General features: G+C 40.4%; 1 long non-coding RNA gene across 1 annotated transcript in view; it reads left to right on the top strand.

Annotated features, from left to right (window-relative positions):
* The window catches only part of LOC147871156 (uncharacterized), a 123,749-nt gene that overhangs the window by 93,999 nt on the left and 13,886 nt on the right, over nucleotides 1-15,864 (top strand). Inside the window, exon 2 of the long non-coding RNA XR_015532584.1 lies at nucleotides 2,847-3,000. This is a non-coding gene — a long non-coding RNA (uncharacterized LOC147871156). The remainder of the gene's footprint in view (nucleotides 1-2,846; nucleotides 3,001-15,864) is intronic.

Genomic DNA, 15,864 nt, shown 5'->3' with positions numbered 1-15,864 from the left:
TGGTCTATAGACATTCGGTAGGACTCCTTGGACGAGAGATCGGCCCGTCGCAAGGCCTCAACCTGTACACAGGACAGCACAACACAGAAAGACGCGGGCAGACATCCATGGCTTGAGTGGGAATCGAACCCACGGTCCCAGCGGCACAAGGCCCACGCCTCAGACCGCGAGGCCACTACTAAAAGCATAGCAAATTCCTTATTGTACTATCCTTTTGACACAGGGCAAGAAGATTAGATCTGTAGTTTCTTTCCGTTAGGAAACAGTTACGATATTTAACATTTGTATTACGTAGTAAAATTTCAAGGTGCCCTTCCGTAAAATACAGTCTTCCGATTTGCGGGTCTATACTTGTCAGTAGAATTACGGCTTCAGGCTATATCAGTATCGGCTATATTTAATTCAGGCAAGCAAGTTTTTATTTATCCATTGACTACGTGTTCGAGTTTTCTTCGAGGAATGCTTAAACGTGAATGGATCGTTTCTTCTGACCAAGTTTTATGAACTGCATAGGTTCCTATAGCGTCGGCTAGGTGAATGGTTATGGACGTGCATTTGGGAAGAGTGACTAGGGAAATGGTATCCATTCGAACCAAAGAACAGTGCGAAATAACTGTCATCATAACTTACTCCCATGCTCAGAAATGAATTCGGGACCTCTGGCATGCGAGGCAGGAGAAGTGTCGGACTGGCGGGTGGGAGGATCGGAACGGAAGAAGGTTTCTGTACGAGTCTGAAAGAAAACATTTGCTCCACTCCGATCTATCGATTAATTGCTTATAATTCTGCGTGCGGTGACACACGTCAGCAATGGCAAACTAATTAATTAACTAATTACTGTTCTGTCTGACGACAGGTCCATATGAACAGGATCCTTCCATCCTTTTCTCGGACTGGGACCTGTTCATATACGTTCTTGGCAGATGATCCAGAAGTGGTTTGCCATTGCCTTCTTCTGTGTGTGAATGGAGTAATTGTTGGGATGCCACGGAGAAACCGGGGAAGCCCCCGGAGGAAAACTCCGTGTTGCCTAGACCACGGCCTTGCCCAACACAAGTTATAAATTCGGGCACCGTCGGGAATCGAACCCGAGACCCCAGGATTACAAGGCCAGCGTTCTAACCGCTAGACCACCGTGGCTGTAATGGCAAACACCAGTACAAAAAGGTTTAACAAGTAGTTAGCCGTAATTAAGGACAGGGAGATCATTAATAATTACGGTATATTCTGTTGATGTTTTCTTAATAGTCAGTAAGAAGCCTGTTTGTGCAGCTCGACACGGTCTGACAAATCTAGTGGCAACTAGAAAGCTAACTCTAAAGACGCGCCTGTAAGTCCTTGTCACGCATTCACGAGGTTTGACTTCATTGGGTTGTGGTGTTTTGTGCAGTTCTTACTAATAGTTTCAGGTAGAGTACAATTATGGTAATAACGTCTTTATTAAAGTTAGCGGAATTGCATTCAACTGATGGGCAATTCTGATCGTTTGCTTGTAAATAAACTATACATATTAATTTTGTATAAAGCACACTAATTGATTTCGCTAGAAAAAAAATTTCGATATCGGCTGATGAACGAGTCTAGTTGTCGCTGTCCGCGTTCGATTATTTGAGCCTACCTCGACTACGTATCTCGAAGTCGACCACATTAGGCTTTTGTCCTCCTGCCAGCCGAAGATGGAAATAGAAACAACATCCGAAATGTGATTTGTTAAAACATCTAGATAATCGATTATGACCCCCCTCCCTCAAACAAAATACATTGCGTTGCATATGATCACAAATCTTGAAATTTCGATTATTTTGGCTGGCCGTATTATAATTGTATTTATAATATTATTCGTTCGTTTTAAGTTTTTGAATTATAGTTGAGTTTCGTGAATTCTGTATTCGACCACTAAACCAAACAATGTCTCATATAATATAATTTCCCCTAAATGAATTAGCAAGTACAATGTCGCATAATACACAATGCCTAGTGCTATTAAGGTGGAGAATTCATAATCTTTTAATCATTTTAATGACGGTGAGTCTGCGTTGCGAAACGTCTGTACGATAAGGACAGAACCCTGATGATGGGGACAGAGATGGTCACTGAAACGTCGGTTTCGTCTTTAACGATGTGACGCGGCTGATCGCCCGAGAAGATTTTATTGAAAATAATGCCATATTCGCATCATGTCACGGCAACCTCCATGTTCATTCGGGCTAATGAACAAGGCTTTCAAAAACGTCCAAGTATTATATATTCGCTCTGAAGATGGCAACTGCAGAGTTAGCCGAAACGATGGATAATTTTCAGCATTCGATGCAGGTAATTCACGTAATACGAAGTTGTATAAATGACAAGCTTCAAGACTGGATAGGCATATAAACACTATTTGCTCTAATGACGTGAGAAACACGTGACATTCAATCGACGTTGGTTGCTATGGAAACAGACTATAGTGCTACAGGTCAGAAACTTTTGGAGCATCATTTCAAAGGCTAAAATAGCGGTCGTAACGGGTTTCCTTTTCCATTATTTGAAAACTGTTCCGGTGATTTCGGTAAAATAAAATGGAAATGGCGAAACAGTAAAACGAGGAAGCTCTTTCGATTTTATACCCCTATACAATCGTGATAAAAAAAGACACAAATCCCACCCTCTTGCTACCCTTAATCCGAACAGATTTACATAATTGAACAACCACTTTCGGGCCTTAATGACAAATTCCTCATCCCATAACAATTCTTGTTTTTATTACGAACGAATACTGGATATGAATGTATGGGATCTCGTGTTGTACATGAATGGTATTGATTCTATATAGCATGTCCGCACTCTAGCTTTATGTATTGTTGCAGAGGGTGAGTTGGGCAGAAAGTCGATACATCCCTGTAGTAATCGCATCAACCAACGCACAAATTGAATTAATGAAGTAACCCAGTCAGCCGAGAGTACACATCCCTCGCTGATAAACTGGGGACCCGACGAATTGAGATGTACAGCAGTCGGATGGTGAGTAAAGTAATTATGGCACTGGTCTAACAGGCCACATGACAGAACTTAGCAAAGTCATGTATTCATGACCTTACACTGAACTGAAATTACGAAACATTTATCATATTTAATGAAACACTTTAGCCTGTATCGATAAATATCGATGTTTTCAGACATAACACACACAAAAAACGTAATTTACCAGGTGAGATTTCAGGTTTTCAAATAATCGAGTAAGAAAATTACTGGCTTCTAGGATGTAGCGTGGTAGAAGTTTCCCAACGGCGCAATATCCCAGAATACAGCCATCTTTAAGTTACTTACAATTCCAAAAAAGTGAATACCAATCTTTTACCCTAGAAACAATAACAGCTCAGTGATGTTTAACAGGCCTGTTTGCCTGTTTTGGTCTTCTGAGATGAGACGCCGTATAATCTTAGATGTGGTTACCGACGTTTCGGAGGAAAATATAGTTTCCGTCTTCAGGACTGAAGTCACTTTCTCCTAAACGTTTTATCCACCCGCAAGACTACACATAGTCACAACTTAAGAGTAACATAATCGATACATCTAAATATTTTCTATTTGGTGGTAATTTAGAAACAATTATGTTGATATTAGGTACTGTATGTTCTAAACTTGTGTTAATTTGTATATATTTTTGCGTTTTGAAAATTATAATGGCAGTTTTAATTTTTAAATAAGTTGAAAGGAGGAGCGTAATTAAACGCTAGAGTCGTGGTCGTGTTTCCATGGTTTCTTTGCTTGTGTCTGAGTCGCTTTGCCCCGAAATGGCGTTAAGGGAAAGCGCTGGTCCGCGATAAGACAGATCCCAATGTTTATCGCGATCACGTGTACTCCGTGCATACTCCGGCGGGAATACAGTTAGGGATTTGTTAGAGTAACTCCCCGCAATAATAACGACGAGGCTTGTATCTTGAGGATAATTCAGTTTTCACCCTCTTGGCACACTCATCCTCTCTCAGCAGACACAACCCCCTAAAATATGAAACTCTTTATTTTCACCCCTTAACTGCTTCCTTTCGTTTCGTTACGAGTGACGATAATCCATCAGGCTGAAGGGTGCCATGTGGATTTAATTGACATTGGATGATGTGCTGAGAGGCCGGCCGTATCGAAGCTTTCACAGAGGAATGCAAATGTTAAGCCGTGTAGGAGATTCTTTGTCATCTTGCGCTGTATTTGTAGGTGTGGAGTCTACAGAGATAAGACCCCCTATCGTCGGTGTACTGACTACGGAATAGAGGATCATAAAGGAAATGAACGAACAATGAAAAGGAAATAAAGATAAACGACAAGTTCTTCACAAGATTACCAGTCCTTACGATGAAACTTCCTTAAAGGATACACATTCCAAAATTCTAAGACGTAAGATTATACGAGGGTTACTTCAAAAGTCATGGCAACTAATTTTGGGGGGGACAAACACTTTATATTGAAGAAAGTTCAAAAGATACAGATGAAAGGGCACGATATATTCCTCCGATAGGCATAGTCAGATGAGGTAAGTGTGAATGGGTGTAGATATATTAGGCAATTCAAAATTCAATTGTGATTAAAAAAATTCAATGTAAGTTAAATCAGAATTCTTACATTAAGACTAGTAACCTTCAAAGTAGTCTCCGAGTATATCAAGTACTCGCCGACTACGACGAGGAAGACGGCAAATACCATCAGCTTCACCATCTCCAAATCTTGCCATCTCGCGCTGAACTGTGTTCGAAATGTCCTCTCGTGTACGAAGGCGTTTCTCTCGCAATGGCTGTTTCAATTTGGGTATTAAGTCGTAGTCACATGACAAAAGGTCGGGTGAATATGGAGGATGGTGTAGTACTTTCCATCTCCAAAGACGTAAAATGTTCTTGACACTGTTTGAACTTTCTTCAATATAAAGTGTTTGCCCCCAAAAAATGAGTTGCCATGACTTTTGAAGTAACCCTCGTATAACACAGCCAGGAACTGTTTCTGTTAACATCAGACCCCTTCCTTTGTCGTGTGGTTTACCTTATCTACAGCAGGTAGTGGATTGATTAAAAGTTGCTAAGCAAGACGGTGCCCTGTTGGGAATACGGATACTACCGGGTGTGCAGAAACTGGTTTATCATACACATACAGTATGTATTGATATGTTCGACAAATAACAATATGATTATATTAGGAAACTGCAACGGTTTGCGTCAGCGAAATAATGTAAAACGAACATGATAAAGACTGGGTGACAGTCGAAACATGTTCAAAAACGAATACAGTTAAATTTAGCAATAACGCGACAGTAAAAAAAAGCAGCTATGTAGAAGATTTTTTTGGTGATCGTATAATGGAATTATATTTAGCATCACGTGTTTATAAACTAACAAATCCAGTGTTAGAGACGACTGTCTTAGGGGATGTTGAGTCGTGTAGTCTGAAAGAAGATTACCGACCTTTCCGAGGTGCTTGCTGCCTCAATCTTCTTGATGTCAAGTGCCAGACTGCACGGCTCTGTATCCCAGAAGACAGCCATTATCATACTCGTCCCCGTGAGAACCTGGTATCTCTTACACTTCAGGTGACCATGAGATTAACGATTCTAGCCCTTAAGGTAAAATATTTTGCTGGCCTGTATTACGTTACATCGCTGTTGTCATGGAAGCAGTAGACTGAAATTTGAGGTTTTAACTGCGGTGAAGATGATAATGTTTTTCTTCCGGGGTTTGGCGCCGTGTAGACTTGTAATTAGACTACAATGTTTCGGAGAACTGCCGTCTTCAACACAGCATCAAAACCCAGTAGAACATCAAGCCCTCGTCTTCTAAATGTGGGTAACTGACAAATATTGATTGTTTAAAATTTCAAATATGAGTTTTAGGCATTGAATATTTACATTCATACTGGTGGTGACTAATTTGGAATATGTGTAAATGAACATGTTATTTATGATGTGTCAGTGTCTTCTCTGGAAGGGTCGAAGCGATGAACAATTAAAATGGCTGTGGGTTGGTCGTCTGATGCCAGATGTCCGAGGGACTTTCTTTTCAGTTCTTAGGCTCTGTGTCCCATAATTTCATTAAACATGCGGAAACATTTGTATGGAAATTGGCGTAAGACATTCTTCTCATATCGTCTCGTTAATTTAGCTATCTTTGCCCATTTCATATGTGATAATGAAAGTGAATTATTGTGCTAATAACAAGATTTACTTTTCATATACGAGTATGGATCAAATGGAAAGTGTATTTTGTTACAAATCCAGTCTACACGAGCTCCGTGATTTGACGCACCCGATGAAACCAGTTCTGGGTTTCCGTGTAGCAGTGCACATCGCGTGTTGAGTAATTGAATAGATACGGGACAAATATGCGGCCCAGAGTATTACAGTGTAATATACATTCGTGCTGACAGGGTTCATATTTCTTCGTGTTAAAGGTTTGTTTATTTTATTAATAACTGTGGAAATGCCTTAATGAAGATGTTTTGATAACGAAACAATACTAAACATTGTTTATAATTCCTTCTCTTGTACAGTACATTATTCTTATCAAAACGAGCGTGTTTGTTAAGTGAAGGTACGGAAATTGTCTTGTTCTTATAAGGAACTTTAGGTTCTGACCTAAATTAATGAGAAAGTGGTTTTAAAATGGTCTATATTTTAATGTAAGAAACAGTGAATTGAATGCGATTCATAAACTCATTGGTTTACCTGCTGTTTGCTATGGTTCTAAGACGTACCTAGCACGAAGGTAGAAAGCAAAATGAAAGACTACACGATGCGACGACTCGGAAGACAACAGCTATCAACATTTAATCTGAATTTATAACGCTAAGGAAAACTTTGGTCCACGACCGACAGAAGAAAGGAAAATACAACTGAAAAATTATTTTCGTAAATTTTTTAGAAAATAATCTGTTTGAAATATCAATGAAGAGTGAAGGATAATATTAAAATTAACGTACAAAACAGGCGATGGCTGGATTTAAGTGACTCAGGACCGGATATATTTCTGTACTTTTATATCAGCGGTGCGTGTTTGATGTGACACTTCATTGTATTAAAAAATCTGTTAAAACAGCGTTCTCAACCTATGGTACAAGTACCACTGGTGGTATGCTAGCCAATGTTGAGGGGTACGCGAACTAAGCAAGAAAATCAAAATATAATATCAACGTAAATAAGTTTTCCCTGAACGCATTTTGTAAGTGGTGAATTTAATGTGTTAAATTATAATTAATGGTACGCCAGCTAAGAAGGGTGAGAAGCCCTGTGTTAGAGCATTTATATATCCATGCCTGGACACACTCACGCGTGCAGCCAAAATGACACACTGTGAATCACTCTAAAATCTAAATACTCTTCTTTATAATTTAAACAAGCCAGAAAATATACGCTTAACGAACTGTTCTGGCGCATTCAATGCCTTGCAAATGACGGCAGTGACGTCACAGATGTGGGGGTCGGTGACCTTTGATACCCTTACTGTAGTTCCCACGACCCTGCCGACTCCCAAAGTCGATTTCCCCCCAGATGAAATCGGAAGCAATCGAGATTTTTTTTTTTCAGATTTAAACATAATACAAGATATGCACGGCAGGTGGCATTTGAATCACTGAACGCAGAGGAGATCGAATTTAAATGTTTTCATTGACTTTTTCAAAATCGAACTATTCTGTTTAATAATTCAGGGAAAAGCGAGAAAAGTCAAATTATTTACGCTTCAACATTGGGTTGCTAGGATACTGACAGTAAAATTACCTGCTATTTTTTTTTCTAACGACAAATCATGAAAACGTATTTATCCTTTCATTAAATGCGGCATTGAAAATTGCCCGATTTAATTGAAAATCGAAACAATTGGGCATTATTTCGTAGGCTTACGACTGTTACATTTGAATATAATTGATTTATCCGTTGTCGAGTAATTTCATGTTGACGGTCGGAGCCGTTTTATTAAAATGGCTTTCTGAAAGTTTTCGAATGCATCAGAGAAACAAAGATCTTAAATGCAGGTGGGGCCGCTGGGCTTGAAAGCATATTTAAAGTACAAACTTCTATTTTCACAGTATCAGGTTATATAATTCTGTTGTTCAAACAAGAGACGCGTACAAAAAGAAACAACCCAAAATCTACCCACATATATCTCAATGAATGGTAAGCGTAAGGTCGATATTTCTCCTTTTGTCTTTCAGATTTACATGCATGTTGCCTTCCCTCTAAACCCAATTGACATAACAAAAGAAGGATTCAATGCTTAATGTATCTATAGCGCGGGTGTAGTATTCAATTGGTGAGAGACCAGTTCACGGGTAGATGTCTGACCTGATAGAAACAAATCGAAACACAATTGTAATAGTAGAACCTACAAACTGATAGCCATTAGTGGATCAATGTTCTTCCAACTGATGAAATTATTTAGCATCAAATGGGACGATAGGACAGGAACAAAATCAAATGTCAACTACCGTTGCCTATTTCAAGATTCCATGCTGACATTTTACCAAAGGGAGGAAAGTAACGGAATGTTTTCGCAGTTTGGACACTCGTTAGCCTATCCGTGACTTGAACCCATGAATAAACTACGCGACTAAAAGTTTCACCACATGAACTAACGTTCTCGATTCACTGCCTTAAACATTTATTGAACTGAAGTCACCTGTCTTCTGGGTTGTTGCGTCGTGTAGTCTTATAGATTACCGACGTTTCAGAGATACTTTCTGCCGCCATCATCAGGGCGGAGATCATGTTAATGGAGGCAGCAAACATCTCTGAAACGTCGGTAATCTTCTACCAGACTACGCGACGCAAAAACCCAGAAGACAATTATCTTTTATACTTGTCGTGAGTTTCTGAATTAAAAGGAACAAGTCTTTATGACTTAAACGTTACGAAAATGACTACCGGTTTGTTTAGCCATACATGGCGATGGTCCTGAAGACGCAGGGAGTCAACAGCCCTAAATCGTCGGTCAATCTCTACGATATTACACGATGCAACAAGCCAGAAAATATTCGTCTTTATTCTCGGCGCAGTGAGAACCAGAAATCTCATAACAGTTGAAATAAATCGAAGACTATTTATCCTTAGAAATGAGGAGTATCTTTGTTTATAAAATGTTAACACCCGCGTTCATGTGATGCCCCTAGAAAGTGACCCTGCTCTTGGGGGAAACGCTGTCGGGCCTCACCACATGAGGGATTAACATTTGTAATGGACTAATTTCGTTATTCATTCATCACAAAACAAAATGTCTACCGGTTGCTGTTATCCAAAATAAATATGGAAGAATGCGTAAGGCAAAATGTGCGCGCAAAATATGTGTTTTGACTCGTAATACGAGGTGCGATCGGAAAGTTTCTAGACTGTGTCAATAGAGGGCGAACCGGATGTAGTACGAGCTTCTGCCGCTAGGGGGTGCGGCCTACATTCATATTGAATCAGTGTGCTAGCCGGCATCATCGAATTAGCATTTGTTTCTTAGTTACGAGCGTTTTGGTAGTGCATTACACCGACCCTCCTGCGATTTCGGAATGGCGTGTGCATCAAATTTTACCAAAGACTCGCCAAAACGGCTACGGAAACCTATGAAATGCTAAAGCAAGCATTTGGGGAGTCCGCAATGGGTCGTGCACAAACTTTTGTGTGGCATTCACGTTTTAAAAATGGCCGAACCTCTGTCGATGATGACGAGCGTTCTGGACGAACATCTTCGAGCACAACGCCCGAAAATGTTACGAAGATTCGGCAGGCCATTCACGAAGATCGACGTCGTACCATCAACGACTTGTGCGGCATTGTTGGGATAGGCTATGGGACCTGTCAGCTGATTCTAAAGGAAGAACTCCACATGCGACGCATCATGACAACGCGCCAGCGCACACCGCCCTCAAAGTTCGGCAGTTTTTGGCCTCAGACACCATGGCCGTCATCCCTCACCCTCCTTATTCGCCGGATTTAGCTCCATGTGACTTCTTCCTCTTCCCAAAGATGAAAATTCAGCTAAAGGGAAGGAGATTTGAGACGATAGAAGAGATTCAGGCAGAATCGCAGATGGTGCTTGACAGGCTGACAAAGAAAGATTTCCAGGGATGCTTCCAGGCTTGGCAGCGGCGCTGGGATCGTTGTGTTCACTCCCAGGGGAACTACTTCGAGGGTGATGGATGAATTTAATACCTGAGATAAGTGTACGGGTTTTTATAGGCGCAGTCTGTAAACTTTCCGATCGCACCTCGTAATCAGCCGATTGGTGTGTTGTTGGGTACCATTTTATTTTAAAAAAAACTTGGTCCTACTTAATTCACTCAGATATCGGCATTTAAAAAATATCAATTTCCAATTTTAAAGGCTCCAGACATCTTTTGCCAGCAGCCCGCGAGAGCAGACCCAGCAAAGTCCATATTATCATGAATCCGCGTGTTTTTACCTCCTGCTGCTGTTAGCAACGGCTATAAACCGTATTAAGCTGTGTAGATCCTGCAAAGAATTGTGGTCTCAGAGGACACTGAACAGTGGAAACTCTCAGCGGTAAATGGATCTAGGAGGATCTGAAGAGCCGAACGGCGTCTACCACCGTCGGACACAGACGTCGGCGCCTTAATATCTTTGAATCTTTTTTCTCTGAGAGAAATAGGCACTGCTTTCTTTTTAAAGCCATTCGCTGCTGGACGTTCATTAAATCACGGATTATTATCCCACACGAGGCATCGTGTGTCTGTATTTCTTTTGGATCCATCATCAATAAAATTTAAAATATGTGCATGAAGATCGGTTGCAATTCTGCTGTAAAACCAAAGAGGAAGTGACTGAAGATGGCTGTCTTCTGGCTTGTTTCACCGTGTAGTTAGGTAGAAGTTTACCGACGTTTCAGAGGTCCCTGGTGCCTCCATCATCAGGGCGATTACTCATCGCCATAGTGTGTGCGTGCGTGCGCGTGTAATATTATAAAACAGTTTGGCTTAGACGCATTCCGGCCATTAGGTACGTGGTGATTACAGATCGTCAGGGGATAATCGCCATGGCCAGCAAGGTTTACGAACACGCGGGTCCACTTTTCATTTCATTGGAATGAGAAGCCGCGGATGTGACGGGTACCTTCCAGCACCTTCATTGTCGCTGTAAGAAGTGTCCAGGGACGGAATTGAAGGCATTAAGTGACAGGGGATCAATGGAGGAAATTAACGTAACGTAAGGGACTTAAACCGCCACGGTGGTCTAGCGGTCAAAACGCTGGGCTTGTAATCCTGGGGTCCCGGGTTAGATTCCCGGTGGTACCCGGATTTATAACTTGGACAAGGCCGTGGTCCAGGTATCACGGAGTTTTCCTCCGGGGCTTCCCCGGTTTCTCCGTGGTATCCCAACAATTACTCCATTCACACACAGAAGAAGGCAATGGCAAACCACTTCTGTATCATCTGCCAAGAACGTATATGAACAGGTCCCAGTCCGAGAAAAGGATGGAAGGATCCTGTTCATATGGACCTGTCGTCCGACAGAACACTAAATAATAATAAGATGAGGTGGTCTAGCGGTTAGAACGCTGGCCTTCTAATCCTGGGGTCCCGGGTTCGATTCCCGGCGGTGCCAGAATTTATAACTAGTGTTGGGTAAGGCCGCGGTCTAGGCAACACGGAGTTTTCCTCCGGGGGCTTCCCCGGTTTCTCTGTGGCATCCCAACAATTACTCCATTCACACACAGAAGAAGACAATGGCAAACCACTTCTGGATCATCTGCCAAGAACGTATATGAACAGGTCCCTATCAAAGGGAACTTGTTCATAATACATACATCTTTATTACATTCCATGGATCCATAAGTTAGTCAGATGACAATAGGATGTAGAATAAGTGATAATAATACAATACATGTTATACAAATACAAGTCATACTATTATATAAATGTCACAAAAATACAAACAAAAGGTTCACATGAAGTAGAGATAAGTTACAAATAAATCCACCCATTATATACAATAGATAAATTACGACTTACTTGTAAACATTAATGTCACCAGGGGTCGGCTCCGATCCGGTGGTACAAAGGAAGGGACTTAATGGTTACGTTCTTTTCTGTGTTATGAGTGTGGCTATTTCCTGCAGTTGAGGCAACCAGTTTTTTCTAATAGAGTTGCGAAGGAGGGAAATTATAAACATAAATAAAAATTTGGGTCTTCTTCAAAACAAGTTACGATTTTCTGCAAATAATGTAAGAGGTTTAAACGTTGTTTTTAACTCATTCAATATAGTTTCAGTGGTGGAATTTGGTGTTCAAAATGACATTAAATATTTAACAATTTAATTTACATTTCGTTTGACTGCTCAGTTTATGTCCGTCTGCCTCTTAACACCCAAAGGACGTCAAATTTAATTCTACATGATGGAACGACCCCAAACAATGTCAGCCAGTCAATACGCCGAACCACAGAAAATGTAACATCATCACTTCTGACAATTGTCGCAAATATTCCCAAACAATATGAAGCTATGCATTTGTAGCTGTCAGTCGAAAGCTCTTTGTAGCGACAGATTATATTAAGCACAATGTCAGGGATTGTAGAGGCAATAAACAATGTAGTGATAAATCACACACCTTATATTACAAACGTAAACCATAAATCGAACTGAATATGAAGTTTAGATGATGTATTGGTGGACAGAACAAATGGTTAATTTAATTTAAATGCAGATTTGTCAAGTCACGTAACAGCAGAAATGGTGCATATGTATGTCCAACTAGACCGAATGGTTGGATAAATTAAAGAATAACTAATGTCTGGATACAGTTTTTGATGTAAATACGTCTATATTTTAGGGTCAGTGTCATTCGGCAAAAAGTGGAACGAAAAAGTGTAACTTCATTGTTATGTTACCTGGGAAACGTCATCTGTTTACTCGGCATTGTTGTTACCTATAAAACATTTCATTTCATTACCTTACATTACATTCAGCTACCACAGACCCATTTTAAGCGTAACTAATTCAAGTTGATTAAGCAATGTCTTAATCAAAATTATCTCAATTGTAAAGCATGTATAAAGGAAATATTTAGAATAAAGCCAATATATAAACTTCCTTTCCGTATAGACGTATTTACGTCAAATTCTCCGGAACCATGGTTCCACTGACAATTTTTTTGCAACGAGAATCAGAACTAAACTTTATATTTCTTTAAAGAAAATTATATTTTCTGTCTGGGGTATTGAAAGTGACAGACATTGAAATAAATAAAACAATTATGTGAGATTACATTAACCTCATGTAATATTTCATAATTATATGGGATCTCGTATATCATTCATTAAGATGAAAGCCTTTGCTATCCGACCATTTTGATTCCGTTATTGCAATGTGACATAGTAAAATTTATCGCTTAACGTAAATTAGCATGATATAAGTAAATTAACATTTATGTTTCGTATTTTTAAGTAATTTATTCATAAATGTTGTATATTTCGTGTGTTAGAAAAAGGTTCCACGTAATCACATTTATTGGAGAATTTATTACAGCATGTGACTTCATATATCTCGTACAAGGCCTGTCTTATTCGCTGTCAGTGAAAGTCTAACTTGATGAGAAAATAACAGTCCGTAAAATGTACGTACGAGAGTAAACTGGCAGCAAAGAACGACTGTGAGCTAACAAAATGCCGGTCTGTTTAATAAACAGACTCATACAACGTCTCATGACTTTATGAATAGTCTATTAAAATAGAATTGTAGATTTCTCCAAAACTTGCTCTTTGAACACAAAAATGTTCTTGACATAAAATGTTATGTCCTTAAAATACGAGGTGTGATCGGAAGGTTTCCAGACTGCGCGTATAAAAACCCGTACACTTATCTCAGGTATTAAATTCATCAATCACCCTCGAAGTAGTTCCCCTGGGAGTGAACACAACGATCCCAGCGCCGCTGCCAAGCCTGGAAGCATCCCTGGAAATCTTTCTTTGTCAGCCTGTCAAGCACCATCTGCGATTCTGCCTGAATCTCTTGCCAAAGACTCACCAAAACGGCTACGGAAACCTATGAAATGCTAAAGCAAGCATTTGGGGAGTCCGCAATGGGTCGTGCACAAACTTTTGTGTGGCATTCACGTTTTAAAAATGGCCGAACCTCTGTCGATGATGACGAGCGTTCTGGACGACCATCTTCGAGCACAACGCCCGAAAATGTTACGAAGATTCGGCAGGCCATTCACGAAGATCGACGTCGTACCATCAACGACTTGTGCGACATTGTTGGGATAGGCTACGGGACCTGTCAGCTGATTCTAAAGGAAGAACTCCACATGCGACGCATCCTGTCTGAGGACCAGAAGCAGAATCGACTTCTCGTTTGTCAGGAGCTTAAAGATCTTGCAAGAACCGACCCCAACTTCCTTTCTAAGCTCCGTGTGACTTCTTCCTCTTCCCAAAGATGAAAATTCAGCTAAAGGGAAGGATATTTGAGACGATAGAAGAGATTCAGGCAGAATCGCAGATGGTGCTTGACAGGCTGACAAAGAAAGATTTCCAGGGATGCTTCCAGGCTTGGCAGCGGCACTGGGATCGTTGTGTTCACTCCCAGGGGAACTACTTCGAGGGTGATGGATGAATTTAATTCCTGAGATAAGTGTACGGGTTTTTATACGCGCAGTCTAGAAACTTTCCGATCGCACCTCGTATGTAGCTTTTTTAAGAAATAATATTTTATTCCGTGACTTCTTAATGAAGCAAAATTAAATCATACATGTCTTTGTATTTTGTATTATTACTGTGGAAAAATAATATACAGTTAACATTAAAATGGGTCCACAAATTGTTGGTTAGTGTAAACCCGTTGTTTTCTCGCCGTAAGAAGCACTCAAAGACAGTAAGGGCCTGTAAGTGACGTCAGACATGGCTGTTACCTAAACAGGACCCATACACAGTACTGTCATTATTTTAAATATTTTACAGTAAGTAATGTTTCTTTTCTAAGGTTATTTTGGTAAAGTACAGGACTAAACAATTCTGTTAATCGTTATTAACAATCATAAACCTAATAATGACCTTCTTGAGACGCATCTGTCTTTCTACATTTTAAAGTATCGGGGGTGGGGCTACAACTTGGAATGGCGAAGTCTCCGCTGTCTAAATCGAATCTACGATACTGACCGTTCCTCATACATTAGTTTGAATCAATCCGATCAAAACGTGTTGTGTGCTGAGGTATTAACACATTGTTCACTTTTATTTAAGAAGTATTGTTTACAGAGTAGTGATAAGTGTAAAATTTATCTGAACGGACTGAAAAGAACTATTAAATAATTAAGATAGCTGACCTCTAGGCCGAGATTTGAACCGAGAATTTACAACATTACGAGGTGCGATCGAAAGGTTTCCAGACTGCGCGTATAAAAAAACCCGTACACTTATCTAAGGTATTAAATTCATTCATCACCCTCGAAGTAGTTCCCCTTGGAGTGAACACAACGATCCCAGCGCCGCTGCCAAGCCTGGAAGCATCCCTGGAAATCTTTCTTTGTCAGCCTGTCAAGCACCATCTGCGATTCTGCCTGAATCTCTTCTATCGTCTCAAATCTCCTTCCTTTTAGCTGAATTTTCATCTTTGGGAAGAGGAAGAAGTCACACGGAGCTAAGGAGGGTGCGGGATGACGGCCATGGTGTTTGAGGCCAAAAACTGCCGAACTTTGAGTCGCCCTCTATTGACACAGTCTGGAAACTTTCCGATCGCACCTCGTAAAATAAGCCCAATTTCCAGTTAAATGTTTTTATAACTGGTAGTACAGAGAGTTATAAATATGTGGACCACAGGTGGAAGGGTGGGGGCGTAGGTTACGTCGTCTCTCAAACATGGTGGAATCAGGTATAGTTTTATATTCATGTGATATCCGGTTCCATTTTCGGTCGCA

Source organism: Zootermopsis nevadensis, unplaced genomic scaffold, assembly GCF_977971745.1.
Source record: "Zootermopsis nevadensis isolate Lab colony 2312 unplaced genomic scaffold, Znev_1.0 Znev_ptg000061l, whole genome shotgun sequence".
Classification (NCBI taxonomy): Eukaryota; Metazoa; Arthropoda; class Insecta; order Blattodea; family Termopsidae; genus Zootermopsis; species Zootermopsis nevadensis.
Note: the sequence above shows the minus strand (reverse complement) of the source record. Positions and strands in the feature narration are given on the sequence as shown.